The sequence below is a fragment of the Labrus mixtus genome, chromosome 6 (genome assembly GCF_963584025.1).
Source record: "Labrus mixtus chromosome 6, fLabMix1.1, whole genome shotgun sequence".
NCBI lineage: Eukaryota > Metazoa > Chordata > Actinopteri > Labriformes > Labridae > Labrus > Labrus mixtus.
Window position 1 is genome coordinate 33,037,570 of NC_083617.1, and position 23,705 is coordinate 33,061,274.

Consider the following 23,705-nt stretch of genomic DNA (forward strand, 5'->3'; position numbering starts at 1 on the left):
CAGGAAGTGCTGAAGGGCAAAGGTCAGGCTCTAGGTTGGCTGGAGGAGTGTGAGAGAGGGCCTGGAGCTCTGCTGGGAGTGCTGGACAGCAAGTGTGGGGCTCCTGGGGGCTCTGGGAGCCTCTGGGTGGGCTGGAGGAGTGTGAGAGAGGGCCTGGAGCTCTGCTGGGAGTGCTGGACAGCAAAGGTCAGGCTCTGGGAGCCCCTGGGTGGGCTGGAGGAGTGTTAGAGAGGGCCTGGAGCTCTGCAGTTAGTGCTGGACAGCAAGTGTGGGGCTCCTGGGGGCTCTGGGAGCCCCTGGGTGGGCTGGAGGAGTGTTAGAGAGGGCCTGGAGCTCTGCAGGTAGTGCTGGACAGCAAGTGTGGGGCTCCTGGGGGCTCTGGGAGCCCCTGGGTGGGCTGGAGGAGTGTGACAGAGGGCCTGGAGCTCTGCTGGGAGTGCTGGACAGCAAGTGTGGGGCTCTGGGAGCCCCTGGGTGGGCTGGAGGAGTGTTAGAGAGGGCCTGGAGCTGTGCAGGGAGTGCTGGACAGCAAGTGTGGGGCTCCTGGGGGCTCTGGGAGCCCCTGGGTGGGCTGGAGGAGTGAGACAGAGGGCCTGGAGCTCTGCTGGGAGTGCTGGACAGCAAGTGTGGGGCTCCTGGGGTCTCTGGGAGCCCCTGGGTGGGCTGGAGGAGTGTGAGAGAGGGCCTGGAGCTCTGCAGGAAGTGCTGAAGGGCAAAGGTCAGGCTCTAGATTGGCTGGAGGAGTGTGAGAGAGGGCCTGGAGCTCTGCAGGGAGTGCTGGACAGCAAGTGTGGGGCTCCTGGGGGCTCTGGGAGCCCTTGGGTGGGCTGGAGGAGTGAGACAGAGGGCCTGGAGCTCTGCTGGGAGTGCTGGACAGCAAGTGTGGGGCTCTTGGGGGCTCTGGGATCCCCTGGGTGGGCTGGATGAGTGTTAGAGAGGGCCTGGAGCTCTGCAGGTAGTGCTGGACAGCAAAGGTCAGGCTTTGGGTGACCCTGGGTGGGCTGGAGAAGTGTGACAGAGGGCCTGGAGCTCTGCTGGGAGTGCTGGACAGCAAGTGTGGGGCTCATGGGGGCTCTGGGAGCCCCTGGGTGGGCTGGAGGAGTGTGAGAGAGGGCCTGGAGCTCTGCAGGCAGTGCTGGAGACTAAGTGTGGGGCTCCTGGGGGCTCTGGGAGCCCTTGGGTGGGCTGGAGGAGTGAGACAGAGGGCCTGGAGCTCTGCTGGGAGTGCTGGACAGCAAGTGTGGGGCTCCTGGGGGCTCTGGGAGCCCCTGGGTGGGCTGGATGAGTGTTAGAGAGGGCCTGGAGCTCTGCAGGTAGTGCTGGACAGCAAGTGTGGGGCTCCTGGGGGCTCTGGGAGCCCCTGGGTGGGCTGGAGGAGTGTGAGAGAGGGCCTGGAGCTCTGCTGGGAGTGCTGGACAGCAAAGGTCAGGCTCTGGGAGCCCCTGGGTGGGCTGGAGGAGTGTTAGAGAGGGCCTGGAGCTCTGCAGGCAGTGCTGGAGACTAAGTGTGGGGCTCCTGGGGGCTCTGGGAGCCCCTGGGTGGGCTGGAAGAGTGAGACAGAGGGCCTGGAGCTCTGCTGGGAGTGCTGGACAGCAAGTGTGGGGCTCCTGGGGGCTCTGGGAGCCTCTGGGTGGGCTGGAGGAGTGTGAGAGAGGACCTGGAGCTCTGCTGGGAGTGCTGGACAGCAAAGGTCAGGCTCTGGGAGCCCCTGGGTGGGCTGGAGGAGTGTTAGAGAGGGCCTGGAGCTCTGCAGTTAGTGCTGGACAGCAAGTGTGGGGCTCCTGGGGGCTCTGGGAGCCCCTGGGTGGGCTGGAGGAGTGTTAGAGAGGGCCTGGAGCTCTGCAGGTAGTGCTGGACAGCAAGTGTGGGGCTCCTGGGGGCTCTGGGAACCCCTGGGTGGGCTGGAGGAGTGAGACAGAGGGCCTGGAGCACTGCTGGGAGTGCTGGACAGCAAGTGTGGGGCTCCTGGGGGCTCTGGGAGCCCCTGGGTAGGCTGGAGAAGTATTACAGAGGGCCTGGAGCTCTGCTGGGAGTGCTGGACAGCAAGTGGGGGGCTCCTGGGGGCTCTGGGTGCCCCTGGGTGGGCTGGAGAAGTGTGACAGAGGGCCTGGAGCTCTGCTGGGAGTGCTGGACAGCAAGTGTGGGGCTCATGGGGGCTCTGGGAGCCCCTGGGTGGGCTGGAGGAGTGTGAGAGAGGGCCTGGAGCTCTGCAGGTAGTGCTGGAAAGCAAGTGTGGGGCTCCTGGGGGCTCTGGGAGCCCCTGGGTGGCCTGGAGGAGTGTTAGAGAGGGCCTGGAGCTCTGCAGGTAGTGCTGGACAGCAAGTGTGGGGCTCCTGGGGGCTCTGGGAGCCCCTGGGTGGGCTGGAGGAGTGTGAGAGAGGGCCTGGAGCTATGCTGGGAGTGCTGGACAGCAAGTGTGGGGCTCTGGGTGGCCCTGGGTCATATGGAGAAGTGTTAGAGAGGCCCTGGATCTCTTCAGGGAGTGCTGGAGAGCAAAGGTCAGGCTCTGGGAGCCCCTAGGTCAGATGGAGGAGTGTTAGAGAGGGCCTGGAGCTCTGCATGTTGTGCTGGACAGCAAAGGTCAGGCTCTGGGAGCCCCTAGGTCAGATGGAGGAGTGTTAGAGAGGGCCTGGAGCTCTGCAGGCAGTGCTGGACAGCAAAGGTCAGGCTCTGGGAGCCCCTGAGTCAGATGGAGGAGTGTTAGAGAGGGCCTGGAGCTCTGCAGGAAGTGCTGGACAGCAAAGGTCAGGCTCTGGGTGACCCTGGGTGGGCTGGAGGAGTGTTAGAGAGGGCCTGGAGCTCTGCAGGTAGTGCTGGACAGCAAGTGTGGGGCTCCTGGGGGCTCTGGGAGCCCCTGGGTGGGCTGGAGGAGTGTTAGAGAGGCCCTGGAGCTCTGCAGGGAGTGCTGGACAGCAGGTGTGGGGCTCTGGGAGCCCCTGGGTGGGCTGGAGGAGTGTTAGAGAGGCCCTGGAGCTCTGCAGGGAGTGCTGGACAGCAAGTGTGGGGCTCTGGGTGGCCCTGGGTCATATGGAGAAGTGTTAGAGAGGCCCTGAATCTCTTCAGGGAGTGCTGGAGAGCAAAGGTCAGGCTCTGGGAGCCCCTAGGTCAGATGGAGGAGTGTTAGAGAGGGCCTGGAAATCTGCAGGTTGTGCTGGACAGCAAAGGTCAGGCTCTGGGAGCCCCTAGGTCAGATGGAGGAGTGTTAGAGAGGGCCTGGAGCTCTGCAGGAAGTGCTGGACAGCAAAGATCAGGCTCTGGGAGCCCCTGAGTCAGATGGAGGAGTGTTAGAGAGGGCCTGGAGCTCTACAGGAAGTGCTGGACAGCAAAGGTCAGGCTCTGGGTGACCCTGGGTGGGCTGGAGGAGTGTTAGAGAGGGCCTGGAGCTCTGCAGGTAGTGCTGGACAGCAAGTGTGGGGCTCCTGGGGGCTCTGGGAGCCCCTGGGTGGGCTGGAGGAGTGAGACAGAGGGCCTGGAGCTCTGCTGGGAGTGCTGGACAGCAAAGGTCAGGCTCTGGGAGCCCCTGGGTGGGCTGGAGGAGTGAGACAGAGGTCCTGGAGCTCTGCTGGGAGTGCTGGACAGCAAAGGTCAGGCTCTGGGAGCCCCTGGGTGGGCTGGAGGAGTGTTAGAGAGGGCCTGGAGTTCTGCAGGTAGTGCTGGACAGCAAGTGTGGGGCTCCTGGGGGCTCTGGGAACCCCTAGGTGGGCTGGAGGAGTGAGACAGAGGGCCTGGAGCTCTGCTGGGAGTGCTGGACAGCAAGTGTGGGGCTCCTGGGGGCTCTGGGAGCCCCTGGGTGGGCTGGAGGAGTGTTAGAGAGGGCCTGGAGCTCTGCAGGTAGTGCTGGACATCAAGTGTGGGGCTCCTGGGGGCTCTGGGAACCCCTGGGTGGGCTGGAGGAGTGAGACAGAGGGCCTGGAGCTCTGCTGGGAGTGCTGGACAGCAAGTGTGGGGCTCATGGGGGCTCCCAGAGCCCCTGGGTGGGCTGGAGGAGTGTTAGAGAGGGCCTGGAGCTCTGCTGGGAGTGCTGGACAGCAAAGGTCAGGCTCTGGGAGCCCCTGAGTCAGATGGAGGAGTGTTGTGAGAGAGGGCCTGGAGCTCTGATGGGAGTGCTGGACAGCAAGTGTGGGGCTCTGGGTGGCCCTGGGTCATATGGAGAAGTGTTAGAGAGGCCCTGGAGCTCTTCAGGGAGTGCTGGAGAGCAAAGGTCAGGCTCTGGGAGCCCCTAGGTCAGATGGAGGAGTGTTAGAGAGGGCCTGGAGCTCTGCAGGAAGTGCTGGACAGCAAAGGTCAGGCTCTGGGAGCCCCTGAGTCAGATGGAGGAGTGTTAGAGAGGGCCTGGAGCTCTGCAGGAAGTGCTGGACAGCAAAGGTCAGGCTCTGGGAGCCCCTGAGTCAGATGGCGGAGTGTTAGAGAGGGCCTGGAGCTCTGCAGGGAGTGCTGGACAGCAAAGGTCAGGCTCTGGGTGACCCTGGGTGGGCTGGAGGAGTGTTAGAGAGGGCCTGGAGCTCTGCAGGTAGTGCTGGACAGCAAGTGTGGGGCTCCTGGGGGCTCTGGGAGCCCCTGGGTGGGCTGGAGGAGTGTGAGAGAGGGCCTGGAGCTCTGCTTGGAGTGCTGGAAAGCAAGTGTGGGGCTCCTGGGGGCTCTGGGAGCCCCTGGGTGGCCTGGAGGAGTGTTAGAGAGGGCCTGGAGCTCTGCAGGTAGTGCTGGACAGCAAGTGTGGGGCTCCTGGGGGCTCTGGGAGCCCCTGGGTGGGCTGGAGGAGTGTTAGAGAGGCCCTGGAGCTCTGCAGGGAGTGCTGGACAGCAGGTGTGGGGCTCTGGGAGCCCCTGGGTGGGCTGGAGGAGTGTTAGAGAGGCCCTGGAGCTCTGCAGGGAGTGCTGGACAGCAAGTGTGGGGCTCTGGGTGGCCCTGGGTCATATGGAGAAGTGTTAGAGAGGCCCTGGATCTCTTCAGGGAGTGCTGGAGAGCAAAGGTCAGGCTCTGGGAGCCCCTAGGTCAGATGGAGGAGTGTTAGAGAGGGCCTGGAGCTCTGCAGGTTGTGCTGGACAGCAAAGGTCAGGCTCTGGGAGCCCCTAGGTCAGATGGAGGAGTGTTAGAGAGGGCCTGGAGCTCTGCAGGAAGTGCTGGACAGCAAAGGTCAGGCTCTGGGAGCCCCTGAGTCAGATGGAGGAGTGTTAGAGAGGGCCTGGAGCTCTGCAGGAAGTGCTGGACAGCAAAGGTCAGGCTCTGGGTGACCCTGGGTGGGCTGGAGGAGTGTTAGAGAGGGCCTGGAGCTCTGCAGGTAGTGCTGGACAGCAAGTGTGGGGCTCCTGGGGGCTCTGGGAGCCCCTGGGTGGGCTGGAGGAGTGTTAGAGAGGCCCTGGAGCTCTGCAGGGAGTGCTGGACAGCAGGTGTGGGGCTCTGGGAGCCCCTGGGTGGGCTGGAGGAGTGTTAGAGAGGCCCTGGAGCTCTGCAGGGAGTGCTGGACAGCAAGTGTGGGGCTCTGGGTGGCCCTGGGTCATATGGAGAAGTGTTAGAGAGGCCCTGAATCTCTTCAGGGAGTGCTGGAGAGCAAAGGTCAGGCTCTGGGAGCCCCTAGGTCAGATGGAGGAGTGTTAGAGAGGGCCTGGAGCTCTGCAGGTTGTGCTGGACGGCAAAGGTCAGGCTCTGGGAGCCCCTAGGTCAGATGGAGGAGTGTTAGAGAGGGCCTGGAGCTCTGCAGGAAGTGCTGGACAGCAAAGGTCAGGCTCTGGGAGCCCCTGAGTCAGATGGAGGAGTGTTAGAGAGGGCCTGGAGCTCTGCAGGAAGTGCTGGACAGCAAAGGTCAGGCTCTGGGTGACCCTGGGTGGGCTGGAGGAGTGTTAGAGAGGGCCTGGAGCTCTGCAGGTAGTGCTGGACAGCAAGTGTGGGGCTCCTGGGGGCTCTGGGAGCCCCTGGGTGGGCTGGATGAGTGTTAGAGAGGGCCTGGAGCTCTGCAGGTAGTGCTGGACAGCAAGTGTGGGGCTCCTGGGGGCTCTGGGAGCCCCTGGGTGGGCTGGAGGAGTGAGACAGAGGGCCTGGAGCTCTGCTGGGAGTGCTGGACAGCAAAGGTCAGGCTCTGGGAGCCCCTGGGTGGGCTGGAGGAGTGTTAGAGAGGGCCTGGAGTTCTGCAGGTAGTGCTGGACAGCAAGTGTGGGGCTCCTGGGGGCTCTGGGAACCCCTAGGTGGGCTGGAGGAGTGAGACAGAGGGCCTGGAGCTCTGCTGGGAGTGCTGGACAGCAAGTGTGGGGCTCCTGGGGGCTCTGGGAGCCCCTGGGTGGGCTGGAGGAGTGTTAGAGAGGGCCTGGAGCTCTGCTGGGAGTGCTGGACAGCAAAGGTCAGGCTCTGGGAGCCCCTGGGTGCGCTGGAGGAGTGTGAGAGAGGGCCTGGAGCTCTGCAGGTAGTGCTGGACAGCAAGTGTGGGGCTCCTGGGGGCTCTGGGAACCCCTGGGTGGGCTGGAGGAGTGAGACAGAGGGCCTGGAGCTCTGCTGGGAGTGCTGGACAGCAAGTGTGGGGCTCCTGGGGGCTCTGGGAGCCCCTGGGTGGGCTGGAGGAGTGTGAGAGAGGGCCTGGAGCTCTGCAGGTAGTGCTGGAGACTAAGTGTGGGGCTCCTGGGGGCTCTGGGAGCCCCTGGGTGGGCTGGAGGAGTGAGACAGAAGGCCTGGAGCTCTGGTGGGAGTGCTGGACAGCAAGTGTGGGGCTCCTGGGGACTCTGGGAGCCCCTGGGTGGGCTGGAGGAGTGTTAGAGAGGGCCTGGAGCTCTGCTGGGAGTGCTGGACAGCAAGTGGGGGGCTCCTGGGAGCTCTGGGAGCCCCTGGGTGGGCTGGAGGAGTGAGACAGAGGGCCTGGAGCTCTGCTGGGAGTGCTGGACAGCAAATATGGGGCTCCTGGGGGCTCTGGGAGCCCCTGGGTGGGCTGGAGGAGTGTTAGAGAGGCCCTGGAGCTCTTCAGGGAGTGCTGGACAGCAAGTGTGGGGCTCTGGGAGCCCCTGGGTGGGCTGGAGGAGTGAGACAGAGGTCCTGGAGCTCTGCTGGGAGTGCTGGGCAGCAAGTGTGGGGCTCCTGGGGGCTCTGGGAGCCCATGGGTGGGCTGGAGGAGTGTGAGAGAGGGCCTGGAGCTCTGCTGGGAGTGCTAGACAGCAAGTGTGGGGATCATGGGGGCTCTGGGAGCCCCTGGGTGGGCTGGAGGAGTGTTAGAGAGGGCCTGGAGCTCTGCAGGTAGTGCTGGACAGCAAGTGTGGGGCTCCTGGGGGCTCTGGGTGCCCCTGGGTGGGCTGGAGGAATGTTAGAGAGGGCCTGGAGCTCTGCTGGGAGTGCTGGGCAGCAAGTGGGGGGCTCCTGGGAGCTCTGGGAGCCCCTGGGTGGGCTGGAGGAGTGAGACAGAGGGCCTGGAGCTCTGCTGGGAGTGCTGGACAGCAAATATGGGGCTCCTGGGGGCTCTGGGAGCCCCTGGGTGGGCTGGAGGAGTGTTAGAGAGGGCCTGGAGCTCTGCAGGTAGTGCTGGACAGCAAGTGTGGGGCTCCTGGGGGCTCTGGGAGCCCCTGGGTGGGCTGGAGGAGTGTGAGAGAGGGCCTGGAGCTATGCTGGGAGTGCTGGACAGCAAGTGTGGGGCTCTGGGTGGCCCTGGGTCATATGGAGAAGTGTTAGAGAGGCCCTGGATCTCTTCAGGGAGTGCTGGAGAGCAAAGGTCAGGCTCTGGGAGCCCCTAGGTCAGATGGAGGAGTGTTAGAGAGGGCCTGGAGCTCTGCATGTTGTGCTGGACAGCAAAGGTCAGGCTCTGGGAGCCCCTAGGTCAGATGGAGGAGTGTTAGAGAGGGCCTGGAGCTCTGCAGGCAGTGCTGGACAGCAAAGGTCAGGCTCTGGGAGCCCCTGAGTCAGATGGAGGAGTGTTAGAGAGGGCCTGGAGCTCTGCAGGAAGTGCTGGACAGCAAAGGTCAGGCTCTGGGTGACCCTGGGTGGGCTGGAGGAGTGTTAGAGAGGGCCTGGAGCTCTGCAGGTAGTGCTGGACAGCAAGTGTGGGGCTCCTGGGGGCTCTGGGAGCCCCTGGGTGGGCTGGAGGAGTGTTAGAGAGGCCCTGGAGCTCTGCAGGGAGTGCTGGACAGCAGGTGTGGGGCTCTGGGAGCCCCTGGGTGGGCTGGAGGAGTGTTAGAGAGGCCCTGGAGCTCTGCAGGGAGTGCTGGACAGCAAGTGTGGGGCTCTGGGTGGCCCTGGGTCATATGGAGAAGTGTTAGAGAGGCCCTGGATCTCTTCAGGGAGTGCTGGAGAGCAAAGGTCAGGCTCTGGGAGCCCCTAGGTCAGATGGAGGAGTGTTAGAGAGGGCCTGGAGCTCTGCAGGTTGTGCTGGACAGCAAAGGTCAGGCTCTGGGAGCCCCTAGGTCAGATGGAGGAGTGTTAGAGAGGGCCTGGAGCTCTGCAGGAAGTGCTGGACAGCAAAGGTCAGGCTCTGGGAGCCCCTGAGTCAGATGGAGGAGTGTTAGAGAGGGCCTGGAGCTCTGCAGGAAGTGCTGGACAGCAAAGGTCAGGCTCTGGGTGACCCTGGGTGGGCTGGAGGAGTGTTAGAGAGGGCCTGGAGCTCTGCAGGTAGTGCTGGACAGCAAGTGTGGGGCTCCTGGGGGCTCTGGGAGCCCCTGGGTGGGCTGGATGAGTGTTAGAGAGGGCCTGGAGCTCTGCAGGTAGTGCTGGACAGCAAGTGTGGGGCTCCTGGGGGCTCTGGGAGCCCCTGGGTGGGCTGGAGGAGTGAGACAGAGGGCCTGGAGCTCTGCTGGGAGTGCTGGACAGCAAAGGTCAGGCTCTGGGAGCCCCTGGGTGGGCTGGAGGAGTGAGACAGAGGTCCTGGAGCTCTGCTGGGAGTGCTGGACAGCAAAGGTCAGGCTCTGGGAGCCCCTGGGTGGGCTGGAGGAGTGTTAGAGAGGGCCTGGAGTTCTGCAGGTAGTGCTGGACAGCAAGTGTGGGGCTCCTGGGGGCTCTGGGAACCCCTAGGTGGGCTGGAGGAGTGAGACAGAGGGCCTGGAGCTCTGCTGGGAGTGCTGGACAGCAAGTGTGGGGCTCCTGGGGGCTCTGGGAGCCCCTGGGTGGGCTGGAGGAGTGTTAGAGAGGGCCTGGAGCTCTGCAGGTAGTGCTGGACATCAAGTGTGGGGCTCCTGGGGGCTCTGGGAACCCTTGGGTGGGCTGGAGGAGTGAGACAGAGGGCCTGGAGCTCTGCTGGGAGTGCTGGACAGCAAGTGTGGGGCTCATGGGGGCTCCCAGAGCCCCTGGGTGGGCTGGAGGAGTGTTAGAGAGGGCCTGGAGCTCTGCTGGGAGTGCTGGACAGCAAAGGTCAGGCTCTGGGAGCCCCTGAGTCAGATGGAGGAGTGTTGTGAGAGAGGGCCTGGAGCTCTGATGGGAGTGCTGGACAGCAAGTGTGGGGCTCTGGGTGGCCCTGGGTCATATGGAGAAGTGTTAGAGAGGCCCTGGAGCTCTTCAGGGAGTGCTGGAGAGCAAAGGTCAGGCTCTGGGAGCCCCTAGGTCAGATGGAGGAGTGTTAGAGAGGGCCTGGAGCTCTGCAGGAAGTGCTGGACAGCAAAGGTCAGGCTCTGGGTGACCCTGGGTGGGCTGGAGGAGTGTTAGAGAGGGCCTGGAGCTCTGCAGGCAGTGCTGGAGACTAAGTGTGGGGCTCCTGGGGGCTCTGGGAGCCCCTGGGTGGGCTGGAGGAGTGTGAGAGAGGGCCTGGAGCTCTGCTGGGAGTGCTGGACAGCAAGTGTGGGGCTCCTGGGGGCTCTGGGAGCCCCTGGGTGGGCTGGAGGAGTGTGAGAGAGGGCCTGGAGCTCTGCAGGTTGTGCTGGACAGCAAAGGTCAGGCTCTGGGAGCCCCTAGGTCAGATGGAGGAGTGTTAGAGAGGGCCTGGAGCTCTGCAGGAAGTGCTGGACAGCAAAGGTCAGGCTCTGGGAGCCCCTGAGTCAGATGGAGGAGTGTTAGAGAGGGCCTGGAGCTCTGCAGGAAGTGCTGGACAGCAAAGGTCAGGCTCTGGGTGACCCTGGGTGGGCTGGAGGAGTGTTAGAGAGGGCCTGGAGCTCTGCAGGTAGTGCTGGACAGCAAGTGTGGGGCTCCTGGGGGCTCTGGGAGCCCCTGGGTGGGCTGGATGAGTGTTAGAGAGGGCCTGGAGCTCTGCAGGTAGTGCTGGACAGCAAGTGTGGGGCTCCTGGGGGCTCTGGGAGCCCCTGGGTGGGCTGGAGGAGTGAGACAGAGGGCCTGGAGCTCTGCTGGGAGTGCTGGACAGCAAAGGTCAGGCTCTGGGAGCCCCTGGGTGGGCTGGAGGAGTGTTAGAGAGGGCCTGGAGTTCTGCAGGTAGTGCTGGACAGCAAGTGTGGGGCTCCTGGGGGCTCTGGGAACCCCTAGGTGGGCTGGAGGAGTGAGACAGAGGGCCTGGAGCTCTGCTGGGAGTGCTGGACAGCAAGTGTGGGGCTCCTGGGGGCTCTGGGAGCCCCTGGGTGGGCTGGAGGAGTGTTAGAGAGGGCCTGGAGCTCTGCTGGGAGTGCTGGACAGCAAAGGTCAGGCTCTGGGAGCCCCTGGGTGCGCTGGAGGAGTGTGAGAGAGGGCCTGGAGCTCTGCAGGTAGTGCTGGACAGCAAGTGTGGGGCTCCTGGGGGCTCTGGGAACCCCTGGGTGGGCTGGAGGAGTGAGACAGAGGGCCTGGAGCTCTGCTGGGAGTGCTGGACAGCAAGTGTGGGGCTCCTGGGGGCTCTGGGAGCCCCTGGGTGGGCTGGAGGAGTGTGAGAGAGGGCCTGGAGCTCTGCAGGTAGTGCTGGAGACTAAGTGTGGGGCTCCTGGGGGCTCTGGGAGCCCCTGGGTGGGCTGGAGGAGTGAGACAGAAGGCCTGGAGCTCTGGTGGGAGTGCTGGACAGCAAGTGTGGGGCTCCTGGGGACTCTGGGAGCCCCTGGGTGGGCTGGAGGAGTGTTAGAGAGGGCCTGGAGCTCTGCTGGGAGTGCTGGACAGCAAGTGGGGGGCTCCTGGGAGCTCTGGGAGCCCCTGGGTGGGCTGGAGGAGTGAGACAGAGGGCCTGGAGCTCTGCTGGGAGTGCTGGACAGCAAATATGGGGCTCCTGGGGGCTCTGGGAGCCCCTGGGTGGGCTGGAGGAGTGTTAGAGAGGCCCTGGAGCTCTTCAGGGAGTGCTGGACAGCAAGTGTGGGGCTCTGGGAGCCCCTGGGTGGGCTGGAGGAGTGAGACAGAGGTCCTGGAGCTCTGCTGGTAGTGCTGGGCAGCAAGTGTGGGGCTCCTGGGGGCTCTGGGAGCCCATGGGTGGGCTGGAGGAGTGTGAGAGAGGGCCTGGAGCTCTGCTGGGAGTGCTAGACAGCAAGTGTGGGGATCATGGGGGCTCTGGGAGCCCCTGGGTGGGCTGGAGGAGTGTTAGAGAGGGCCTGGAGCTCTGCAGGTAGTGCTGGACAGCAAGTGTGGGGCTCCTGGGGGCTCTGGGTGCCCCTGGGTGGGCTGGAGGAATGTTAGAGAGGGCCTGGAGCTCTGCTGGGAGTGCTGGGCAGCAAGTGGGGGGCTCCTGGGAGCTCTGGGAGCCCCTGGGTGGGCTGGAGGAGTGAGACAGAGGGCCTGGAGCTCTGCTGGGAGTGCTGGACAGCAAATATGGGGCTCCTGGGGGCTCTGGGAGCCCCTGGGTGGGCTGGAGGAGTGTTAGAGAGGGCCTGGAGCTCTGCAGGTAGTGCTGGACAGCAAGTGTGGGGCTCCTGGGGGCTCTGGGAGCCCCTGGGTGGGCTGGAGGAGTGTGAGAGAGGGCCTGGAGCTATGCTGGGAGTGCTGGACAGCAAGTGTGGGGCTCTGGGTGGCCCTGGGTCATATGGAGAAGTGTTAGAGAGGCCCTGGATCTCTTCAGGGAGTGCTGGAGAGCAAAGGTCAGGCTCTGGGAGCCCCTAGGTCAGATGGAGGAGTGTTAGAGAGGGCCTGGAGCTCTGCATGTTGTGCTGGACAGCAAAGGTCAGGCTCTGGGAGCCCCTAGGTCAGATGGAGGAGTGTTAGAGAGGGCCTGGAGCTCTGCAGGCAGTGCTGGACAGCAAAGGTCAGGCTCTGGGAGCCCCTGAGTCAGATGGAGGAGTGTTAGAGAGGGCCTGGAGCTCTGCAGGAAGTGCTGGACAGCAAAGGTCAGGCTCTGGGTGACCCTGGGTGGGCTGGAGGAGTGTTAGAGAGGGCCTGGAGCTCTGCAGGTAGTGCTGGACAGCAAGTGTGGGGCTCCTGGGGGCTCTGGGAGCCCCTGGGTGGGCTGGAGGAGTGTTAGAGAGGCCCTGGAGCTCTGCAGGGAGTGCTGGACAGCAGGTGTGGGGCTCTGGGAGCCCCTGGGTGGGCTGGAGGAGTGTTAGAGAGGCCCTGGAGCTCTGCAGGGAGTGCTGGACAGCAAGTGTGGGGCTCTGGGTGGCCCTGGGTCATATGGAGAAGTGTTAGAGAGGCCCTGGATCTCTTCAGGGAGTGCTGGAGAGCAAAGGTCAGGCTCTGGGAGCCCCTAGGTCAGATGGAGGAGTGTTAGAGAGGGCCTGGAGCTCTGCAGGTTGTGCTGGACAGCAAAGGTCAGGCTCTGGGAGCCCCTAGGTCAGATGGAGGAGTGTTAGAGAGGGCCTGGAGCTCTGCAGGAAGTGCTGGACAGCAAAGGTCAGGCTCTGGGAGCCCCTGAGTCAGATGGAGGAGTGTTAGAGAGGGCCTGGAGCTCTGCAGGAAGTGCTGGACAGCAAAGGTCAGGCTCTGGGTGACCCTGGGTGGGCTGGAGGAGTGTTAGAGAGGGCCTGGAGCTCTGCAGGTAGTGCTGGACAGCAAGTGTGGGGCTCCTGGGGGCTCTGGGAGCCCCTGGGTGGGCTGGATGAGTGTTAGAGAGGGCCTGGAGCTCTGCAGGTAGTGCTGGACAGCAAGTGTGGGGCTCCTGGGGGCTCTGGGAGCCCCTGGGTGGGCTGGAGGAGTGAGACAGAGGGCCTGGAGCTCTGCTGGGAGTGCTGGACAGCAAAGGTCAGGCTCTGGGAGCCCCTGGGTGGGCTGGAGGAGTGAGACAGAGGTCCTGGAGCTCTGCTGGGAGTGCTGGACAGCAAAGGTCAGGCTCTGGGAGCCCCTGGGTGGGCTGGAGGAGTGTTAGAGAGGGCCTGGAGTTCTGCAGGTAGTGCTGGACAGCAAGTGTGGGGCTCCTGGGGGCTCTGGGAACCCCTAGGTGGGCTGGAGGAGTGAGACAGAGGGCCTGGAGCTCTGCTGGGAGTGCTGGACAGCAAGTGTGGGGCTCCTGGGGGCTCTGGGAGCCCCTGGGTGGGCTGGAGGAGTGTTAGAGAGGGCCTGGAGCTCTGCAGGTAGTGCTGGACATCAAGTGTGGGGCTCCTGGGGGCTCTGGGAACCCTTGGGTGGGCTGGAGGAGTGAGACAGAGGGCCTGGAGCTCTGCTGGGAGTGCTGGACAGCAAGTGTGGGGCTCATGGGGGCTCCCAGAGCCCCTGGGTGGGCTGGAGGAGTGTTAGAGAGGGCCTGGAGCTCTGCTGGGAGTGCTGGACAGCAAAGGTCAGGCTCTGGGAGCCCCTGAGTCAGATGGAGGAGTGTTGTGAGAGAGGGCCTGGAGCTCTGATGGGAGTGCTGGACAGCAAGTGTGGGGCTCTGGGTGGCCCTGGGTCATATGGAGAAGTGTTAGAGAGGCCCTGGAGCTCTTCAGGGAGTGCTGGAGAGCAAAGGTCAGGCTCTGGGAGCCCCTAGGTCAGATGGAGGAGTGTTAGAGAGGGCCTGGAGCTCTGCAGGAAGTGCTGGACAGCAAAGGTCAGGCTCTGGGTGACCCTGGGTGGGCTGGAGGAGTGTTAGAGAGGGCCTGGAGCTCTGCAGGCAGTGCTGGAGACTAAGTGTGGGGCTCCTGGGGGCTCTGGGAGCCCCTGGGTGGGCTGGAGGAGTGTGAGAGAGGGCCTGGAGCTCTGCTGGGAGTGCTGGACAGCAAGTGTGGGGCTCCTGGGGGCTCTGGGAGCCCCTGGGTGGGCTGGAGGAGTGTGAGAGAGGGCCTGGAGCTCTGCAGGTTGTGCTGGACAGCAAAGGTCAGGCTCTGGGAGCCCCTAGGTCAGATGGAGGAGTGTTAGAGAGGGCCTGGAGCTCTGCAGGAAGTGCTGGACAGCAAAGGTCAGGCTCTGGGAGCCCCTGAGTCAGATGGAGGAGTGTTAGAGAGGGCCTGGAGCTCTGCAGGAAGTGCTGGACAGCAAAGGTCAGGCTCTGGGTGACCCTGGGTGGGCTGGAGGAGTGTTAGAGAGGGCCTGGAGCTCTGCAGGTAGTGCTGGACAGCAAGTGTGGGGCTCCTGGGGGCTCTGGGAGCCCCTGGGTGGGCTGGATGAGTGTTAGAGAGGGCCTGGAGCTCTGCAGGTAGTGCTGGACAGCAAGTGTGGGGCTCCTGGGGGCTCTGGGAGCCCCTGGGTGGGCTGGAGGAGTGAGACAGAGGGCCTGGAGCTCTGCTGGGAGTGCTGGACAGCAAAGGTCAGGCTCTGGGAGCCCCTGGGTGGGCTGGAGGAGTGTTAGAGAGGGCCTGGAGTTCTGCAGGTAGTGCTGGACAGCAAGTGTGGGGCTCCTGGGGGCTCTGGGAACCCCTAGGTGGGCTGGAGGAGTGAGACAGAGGGCCTGGAGCTCTGCTGGGAGTGCTGGACAGCAAGTGTGGGGCTCCTGGGGGCTCTGGGAGCCCCTGGGTGGGCTGGAGGAGTGTTAGAGAGGGCCTGGAGCTCTGCTGGGAGTGCTGGACAGCAAAGGTCAGGCTCTGGGAGCCCCTGGGTGCGCTGGAGGAGTGTGAGAGAGGGCCTGGAGCTCTGCAGGTAGTGCTGGACAGCAAGTGTGGGGCTCCTGGGGGCTCTGGGAACCCCTGGGTGGGCTGGAGGAGTGAGACAGAGGGCCTGGAGCTCTGCTGGGAGTGCTGGACAGCAAGTGTGGGGCTCCTGGGGGCTCTGGGAGCCCCTGGGTGGGCTGGAGGAGTGTGAGAGAGGGCCTGGAGCTCTGCAGGTAGTGCTGGAGACTAAGTGTGGGGCTCCTGGGGGCTCTGGGAGCCCCTGGGTGGGCTGGAGGAGTGAGACAGAAGGCCTGGAGCTCTGGTGGGAGTGCTGGACAGCAAGTGTGGGGCTCCTGGGGACTCTGGGAGCCCCTGGGTGGGCTGGAGGAGTGTTAGAGAGGGCCTGGAGCTCTGCTGGGAGTGCTGGACAGCAAGTGGGGGGCTCCTGGGAGCTCTGGGAGCCCCTGGGTGGGCTGGAGGAGTGAGACAGAGGGCCTGGAGCTCTGCTGGGAGTGCTGGACAGCAAATATGGGGCTCCTGGGGGCTCTGGGAGCCCCTGGGTGGGCTGGAGGAGTGTTAGAGAGGCCCTGGAGCTCTTCAGGGAGTGCTGGACAGCAAGTGTGGGGCTCTGGGAGCCCCTGGGTGGGCTGGAGGAGTGAGACAGAGGTCCTGGAGCTCTGCTGGGAGTGCTGGGCAGCAAGTGTGGGGCTCCTGGGGGCTCTGGGAGCCCATGGGTGGGCTGGAGGAGTGTGAGAGAGGGCCTGGAGCTCTGCTGGGAGTGCTGGACAGCAAGTATGGGGCTCATGGGGGCTCTGGGAGCCCCTGGGTGGGCTGGAGGAGTGTTAGAGAGGGCCTGGAGCTCTGCTGGGAGTGCTGGACAGCAAAGGTCAGGCTCTGGGAGCCCCTGAGTCAGATGGAGGAGTGTTGTGAGAGAGGGCCTGGAGCTCTGATGGGAGTGCTGGACAGCAAGTGTGGGGCTCTGGGTGGCCCTGGGTCATATGGAGAAGTGTTAGAGAGGCCCTGGAGCTCTTCAGGGAGTGCTGGAGAGCAAAGGTCAGGCTCTGGGAGCCCCTAGGTCAGATGGAGGAGTGTTAGAGAGGGCCTGGAGCTCTGCAGGAAGTGCTGGACAGCAAAGGTCAGGCTCTGGGAGCCCCTGAGTCAGATGGAGGAGTGTTAGAGAGGGCCTGGAGCTCTGCAGGAAGTGCTGGACAGCAAAGGTCAGGCTCTGGGAGCCCCTGAGTCAGATGGCGGAGTGTTAGAGAGGGCCTGGAGCTCTGCAGGGAGTGCTGGACAGCAAAGGTCAGGCTCTGGGTGACCCTGGGTGGGCTGGAGGAGTGTTAGAGAGGGCCTGGAGCTCTGCAGGTAGTGCTGGACAGCAAGTGTGGGGCTCCTGGGGGCTCTGGGAGCCCCTGGGTGGGCTGGAGGAGTGTGAGAGAGGGCCTGGAGCTCTGCTTGGAGTGCTGGAAAGCAAGTGTGGGGCTCCTGGGGGCTCTGGGAGCCCCTGGGTGACCTGGAGGAGTGTTAGAGAGGGCCTGGAGCTCTGCAGGTAGTGCTGGACAGCAAGTGTGGGGCTCCTGGGGGCTCTGGGAGCCCCTGGGTGGGCTGGAGGAGTGTTAGAGAGGCCCTGGAGCTCTGCAGGGAGTGCTGGACAGCAGGTGTGGGGCTCTGGGAGCCCCTGGGTGGGCTGGAGGAGTGTTAGAGAGGCCCTGGAGCTCTGCAGGGAGTGCTGGACAGCAAGTGTGGGGCTCTGGGTGGCCCTGGGTCATATGGAGAAGTGTTAGAGAGGCCCTGGATCTCTTCAGGGAGTGCTGGAGAGCAAAGGTCAGGCTCTGGGAGCCCCTAGGTCAGATGGAGGAGTGTTAGAGAGGGCCTGGAGCTCTGCAGGTTGTGCTGGACAGCAAAGGTCAGGCTCTGGGAGCCCCTAGGTCAGATGGAGGAGTGTTAGAGAGGGCCTGGAGCTCTGCAGGAAGTGCTGGACAGCAAAGGTCAGGCTCTGGGAGCCCCTGAGTCAGATGGAGGAGTGTTAGAGAGGGCCTGGAGCTCTGCAGGAAGTGCTGGACAGCAAAGGTCAGGCTCTGGGTGACCCTGGGTGGGCTGGAGGAGTGTTAGAGAGGGCCTGGAGCTCTGCAGGTAGTGCTGGACAGCAAGTGTGGGGCTCCTGGGGGCTCTGGGAGCCCCTGGGTGGGCTGGAGGAGTGTTAGAGAGGCCCTGGAGCTCTGCAGGGAGTGCTGGACAGCAAGTGTGGGGCTCTGGGTGGCCCTGGGTCATATGGAGAAGTGTTAGAGAGGCCCTGAATCTCTTCAGGGAGTGCTGGAGAGCAAAGGTCAGGCTCTGGGAGCCCCTAGGTCAGATGGAGGAGTGTTAGAGAGGCCCTGGAGCTCTGCAGGGAGTGCTGGACAGCAGGTGTGGGGCTCTGGGAGCCCCTGGGTGGGCTGGAGGAGTGTTAGAGAGGCCCTGGAGCTCTGCAGGGAGTGCTGGACAGCAAGTGTGGGGCTCTGGGTGGCCCTGGGTCATATGGAGAAGTGTTAGAGAGGCCCTGAATCTCTTCAGGGAGTGCTGGAGAGCAAAGGTCAGGCTCTGGGAGCCCCTAGGTCAGATGGAGGAGTGTTAGAGAGGGCCTGGAGCTCTGCAGGTTGTGCTGGACAGCAAAGGTCAGGCTCTGGGAGCCCCTAGGTCAGATGGAGGAGTGTTAGAGAGGGCCTGGAGCTCTGCAGGAAGTGCTGGACAGCAAAGGTCAGGCTCTGGGAGCCCCTGAGTCAGATGGAGGAGTGTTAGAGAGGGCCTGGAGCTCTGCAGGAAGTGCTGGACAGCAAAGGTCAGGCTCTGGGTGACCCTGGGTGGGCTGGAGGAGTGTTAGAGAGGGCCTGGAGCTCTGCAGGTAGTGCTGGACAGCAAGTGTGGGGCTCCTGGGGGCTCTGGGAGCCCCTGGGTGGGCTGGATGAGTGTTAGAGAGGGCCTGGAGCTCTGCAGGTAGTGCTGGACAGCAAGTGTGGGGCTCCTGGGGGCTCTGGGAGCCCCTGGGTGGGCTGGAGGAGTGAGACAGAGGGCCTGGAGCTCTGCTGGGAGTGCTGGACAGCAAAGGTCAGGCTCTGGGAGCCCCTGGGTGGGCTGGAGGAGTGTTAGAGAGGGCCTGGAGTTCTGCAGGTAGTGCTGGACAGCAAGTGTGGGGCTCCTGGGGGCTCTGGGAACCCCTAGGTGGGCTGGAGGAGTGAGACAGAGGGCCTGGAGCTCTGCTGGGAGTGCTGGACAGCAAGTGTGGGGCTCCTGGGGGCTCTGGGAGCCCCTGGGTGGGCTGGAGGAGTGTTAGAGAGGGCCTGGAGCTCTGCTGGGAGTGCTGGACAGCAAAGGTCAGGCTCTGGGAGCCCCTGGGTGCGCTGGAGGAGTGTGAGAGAGGGCCTGGAGCTCTGCAGGTAGTGCTGGACAGCAAGTGTGGGGCTCCTGGGGGCTCTGGGAACCCCTGGGTGGGCTGGAGGAGTGAGACAGAGGGCCTGGAGCTCTGCTGGGAGTGCTGGACAGCAAGTGTGGGGCTCCTGGGGGCTCTGGGAGCCCCTGGGTGGGCTGGAGGAGTGTGAGAGAGGGCCTGGAGCTCTGCAGGTAGTGCTGGAGACTAAGTGTGGGGCTCCTGGGGGCTCTGGGAGCCCCTGGGTGGGCTGGAGGAGTGAGACAGAAGGCCTGGAGCTCTGGTGGGAGTGCTGGACAGCAAGTGTGGGGCTCCTGGGGACTCTGGGAGCCCCTGGGTGGGCTGGAGGAGTGTTAGAGAGGGCCTGGAGCTCTGCTGGGAGTGCTGGACAGCAAGTGGGGGGCTCCTGGGAGCTCTGGGAGCCCCTGGGTGGGCTGGAGGAGTGAGACAGAGGGCCTGGAGCTCTGCTGGGAGTGCTGGACAGCAAATATGGGGCTCCTGGGGGCTCTGGGAGCCCCTGGGTGGGCTGGAGGAGTGTTAGAGAGGCCCTGGAGCTCTTCAGGGAGTGCTGGACAGCAAGTGTGGGGCTCTGGGAGCCCCTGGGTGGGCTGGAGGAGTGAGACAGAGGTCCTGGAGCTCTGCTGGGAGTGCTGGGCAGCAAGTGTGGGGCTCCTGGGGGCTCTGGGAGCCCATGGGTGGGCTGGAGGAGTGTGAGAGAGGGCCTGGAGCTCTGCTGGGAGTGCTGGACAGCAAGTATGGGGCTCATGGGGGCTCTGGGAGCCCCTGGGTGGGCTGGAGGAGTGTTAGAGAGGGCCTGGAGCTCTGCTGGGAGTGCTGGACAGCAAAGGTCAGGCTCTGGGAGCCCCTGAGTCAGATGGAGGAGTGTTGTGAGAGAGGGCCTGGAGCTCTGATGGGAGTGCTGGACAGCAAGTGTGGGGCTCTGGGTGGCCCTGGGTCATATGGAGAAGTGTTAGAGAGGCCCTGGAGCTCTTCAGGGAGTGCTGGAGAGCAAAGGTCAGGCTCTGGGAGCCCCTAGGTCAGATGGAGGAGTGTTAGAGAGGGCCTGGAGCTCTGCAGGAAGTGCTGGACAGCAAAGGTCAGGCTCTGGGAGCCCCTGAGTCAGATGGAGGAGTGTTAGAGAGGGCCTGGAGCTCTGCAGGAAGTGCTGGACAGCAAAGGTCAGGCTCTGGGAGCCCCTGAGTCAGATGGCGGAGTGTTAGAGAGGGCCTGGAGCTCTGCAGGGAGTGCTGGACAGCAAAGGTCAGGCTCTGGGTGACCCTGGGTGGGCTGGAGGAGTGTTAGAGAGGGCCTGGAGCTCTGCAGGTAGTGCTGGACAGCAAGTGTGGGGCTCCTGGGGGCTCTGGGAGCCCCTGGGTGGGCTGGAGGAGTGTGAGAGAGGGCCTGGAGCTCTGCTTGGAGTGCTGGAAAGCAAGTGTGGGGCTCCTGGGGGCTCTGGGAGCCCCTGGGTGACCTGGAGGAGTGTTAGAGAGGGCCTGGAGCTCTGCAGGTAGTGCTGGACAGCAAGTGTGGGGCTCCTGGGGGCTCTGGGAGCCCCTGGGTGGGCTGGAGGAGTGTTAGAGAGGCCCTGGAGCTCTGCAGGGAGTGCTGGACAGCAGGTGTGGGGCTCTGGGAGCCCCTGGGTGGGCTGGAGGAGTGTTAGAGAGGCCCTGGAGCTCTGCAGGGAGTGCTGGACAGCAAGTGTGGGGCTCTGGGTGGCCCTGGGTCATATGGAGAAGTGTTAGAGAGGCCCTGGATCTCTTCAGGGAGTGCTGGAGAGCAAAGGTCAGGCTCTGGGAGCCCCTAGGTCAGATGGAGGAGTGTTAGAGAGGGCCTGGAGCTCTGCAGGTTGTGCTGGACAGCAAAGGTCAGGCTCTGGGAGCCCCTAGGTCAGATGGAGGAGTGTTAGAGAGGGCCTGGAGCTCTGCAGGAAGTGCTGGACAGCAAAGGTCAGGCTCTGGGAGCCCCTGAGTCAGATGGAGGAGTGTTAGAGAGGGCCTGGAGCTCTGCAGGAAGTGCTGGACAGCAAAGGTCAGGCTCTGGGTGACCCTGGGTGGGCTGGAGGAGTGTTAGAGAGGGCCTGGAGCTCTGCAGGTAGTGCTGGACAGCAAGTGTGGGGCTCCTGGGGGCTCTGGGAGCCCCTGGGTGGGCTGGAGGAGTGTTAGAGAGGCCCTGGAGCTCTGCAGGGAGTGCTGGACAGCAAGTGTGGGGCTCTGGGTGGCCCTGGGTCATATGGAGAAGTGTTAGAGAGGCCCTGAATCTCTTCAGGGAGTGCTGGAGAGCAAAGGTCAGGCTCTGGGAGCCCCTAGGTCAGATGGAGGAGTGTTAGAGAGGCCCTGGAGCTCTGCAGGGAGTGCTGGACAGCAGGTGTGGGGCTCTGGGAGCCCCTGGGTGGGCTGGAGGAGTGTTAGAGAGGCCCTGGAGCTCTGCAGGGAGTGCTGGACAGCAAGTGTGGGGCTCTGGGTGGCCCTGGGTCATATGGAGAAGTGTTAGAGAGGCCCTGAATCTCTTCAGGGAGTGCTGGAGAGCAAAGGTCAGGCTCTGGGAGCCCCTAGGTCAGATGGAGGAGTGTTAGAGAGGGCCTGGAGCTCTGCAGGTTGTGCTGGACAGCAAAGGTCAGGCTCTGGGAGCCCCTAGGTCAGATGGAGGAGTGTTAGAGAGGGCCTGGAGCTCTGCAGGAAGTGCTGGACAGCAAAGGTCAGGCTCTGGGAGCCCCTGAGTCAGATGGAGGAGTGTTAGAGAGGGCCTGGAGCTCTGCAGGAAGTGCTGGACAGCAAAGGTCAGGCTCTGGGTGACCCTGGGTGGGCTGGAGGAGTGTTAGAGAGGGCCTGGAGCTCTGCAGGTAGTGCTGGACAGCAAGTGTGGGGCTCCTGGGGGCTCTGGGAGCCCCTGGGTGGGCTGGATGAGTGTTAGAGAGGGCCTGGAGCTCTGCAGGTAGTGCTGGACAGCAAGTGTGGGGCTCCTGGGGGCTCTGGGAGCCCCTGGGTGGGCTGGAGGAGTGAGACAGAGGGCCTGGAGCTCTGCTGGGAGTGCTGGACAGCAAAGGTCAGGCTCTGGGAGCCCCTGGGTGGGCTGGAGGAGTGAGACAGAGGTCCTGGAGCTCTGCTGGGAGTGCTGGACAGCAAAGGTCAGGCTCTGGGAGCCCCTGGGTGGGCTGGAGGAGTGTTAGAGAGGGCCTGGAGTTCTGCAGGTAGTGCTGGACAGCAAGTGTGGGGCTCCTGGGGGCTCTGGGAACCCCTAGGTGGGCTGGAGGAGTGAGACAGAGGGCCTGGAGCTCTGCTGGGAGTGCTGGACAGCAAGTGTGGGGCTCCTGGGGGCTCTGGGAGCCCCTGGGTGGGCTGGAGGAGTGTTAGAGAGGGCCTGGAGCTCTGCAGGTAGTGCTGGACATCAAGTGTGGGGCTCCTGGGGGCTCTGGGAACCCCTGGGTGGGCTGGAGGAGTGAGACAGAGGGCCTGGAGCTCTGCTGGGAGTGCTGGACAGCAAGTGTGGGGCTCATGGGGGCTCCCAGAGCCCCTGGGTGGGCTGGAGGAGTGTTAGAGAGGGCCTGGAGCTCTGCTGGGAGTGCTGGACAGCAAAGGTCAGGCTCTGGGAGCCCCTGAGTCAGATGGAGGAGTGTTGTGAGAGAGGGCCTGGAGCTCTGATGGGAGTGCTGGACAGCAAGTGTGGGGCTCTGGGTGGCCCTGGGTCATATGGAGAAGTGTTAGAGAGGCCCTGGAGCTCTTCAGGGAGTGCTGGAGAGCAAAGGTCAGGCTCTGGGAGCCCCTAGGTCAGATGGAGGAGTGTTAGAGAGGGCCTGGAGCTCTGCAGGTAGTGCTGGACAGCAAGTGTGGGGCTCCTGGGGGCTCTGGGAGCCCCTGGGTGGGCTGGATGAGTGTTAGAGAGGGCCTGGAGCTCTGCAGGTAGTGCTGGACAGCAAGTGTGGGGCTCCTGGGGGCTCTGGGAGCCCCTGGGTGGGCTGGAGGAGTGAGACAGAGGGCCTGGAGCTCTGCTGGGAGTGCTGGACAGCAAAGGTCAGGCTCTGGGAGCCCCTGGGTGGGCTGGAGGAGTGTTAGAGAGGGCCTGGAGTTCTGCAGGTAGTGCTGGACAGCAAGTGTGGGGCTCCTGGGGGCTCTGGGAACCCCTAGGTGGGCTGGAGGAGTGAGACAGAGGGCCTGGAGCTCTGCTGGGAGTGCTGGACAGCAAGTGTGGGGCTCCTGGGGGCTCTGGGAGCCCCTGGGTGGGCTGGAGGAGTGTTAGAGAGGGCCTGGAGCTCTGCTGGGAGTGCTGGACAGCAAAGGTCAGGCTCTGGGAGCCCCTGGGTGCGCTGGAGGAGTGTGAGAGAGGGCCTGGAGCTCTGCAGGTAGTGCTGGACAGCAAGTGTGGGGCTCCTGGGGGCTCTGGGAACCCCTGGGTGGGCTGGAGGAGTGAGACAGAGGGCCTGGAGCTCTGCTGGGAGTGCTGGACAGCAAGTGTGGGGCTCCTGGGGGCTCTGGGAGCCCCTGGGTGGGCTGGAGGAGTGTGAGAGAGGGCCTGGAGCTCTGCAGGTAGTGCTGGAGACTAAGTGTGGGGCTCCTGGGGGCTCTGGGAGCCCCTGGGTGGGCTGGAGGAGTGAGACAGAAGGCCTGGAGCTCTGGTGGGAGTGCTGGACAGCAAGTGTGGGGCTCCTGGGGACTCTGGGAGCCCCTGGGTGGGCTGGAGGAGTGTTAGAGAGGGCCTGGAGCTCTGCTGGGAGTGCTGGACAGCAAGTGGGGGGCTCCTGGGAGCTCTGGGAGCCCCTGGGTGGGCTGGAGGAGTGAGACAGAGGGCCTGGAGCTCTGCTGGGAGTGCTGGACAGCAAATATGGGGCTCCTGGGGGCTCTGGGAGCCCCTGGGTGGGCTGGAGGAGTGTTAGAGAGGCCCTGGAGCTCTTCAGGGAGTGCTGGACAGCAAGTGTGGGGCTCTGGGAGCCCCTGGGTGGGCTGGAGGAGTGAGACAGAGGTCCTGGAGCTCTGCTGGGAGTGCTGGGCAGCAAGTGTGGGGCTCCTGGGGGCTCTGGGAGCCCATGGGTGGGCTGGAGGAGTGTGAGAGAGGGCCTGGAGCTCTGCTGGGAGTGCTGGACAGCAAGTATGGGGCTCATGGGGGCTCTGGGAGCCCCTGGGTGGGCTGGAGGAGTGTTAGAGAGGGCCTGGAGCTCTGCAGGTAGTGCTGGACAGCAAGTGTGGGGCTCCTGGGGGCTCTGGGTGCCCCTGGGTGGGCTGGAGGAATGTTAGAGAGGGCCTGGAGCTCTGCTGGGAGTGCTGGGCAGCAAGTGGGGGGCTCCTGGGAGCTCTGGGAGCCCCTGGGTGGGCTGGAGGAGTGAGACAGAGGGCCTGGAGCTCTGCTGGGAGTGCTGGACAGCAAATATGGGGCTCCTGGGGGCTCTGGGAGCCCCTGGGTGGGCTGGAGGAGTGTTAGAGAGGGCCTGGAGCTCTGCTGGGAGTGCTGGACAGCAAGTGGGGGGCTCCTGGGGGCTCTGGGTGCCCCTGGGTGGGCTGGAGAAGTTTTACAGAGGGCCTGGAGCTCTGCTGGGAGTGCTGGACAGCAAGTGTGGGTCTCTGGGAGCCCCTGGGTGGGCTGGAGGAGTGTTA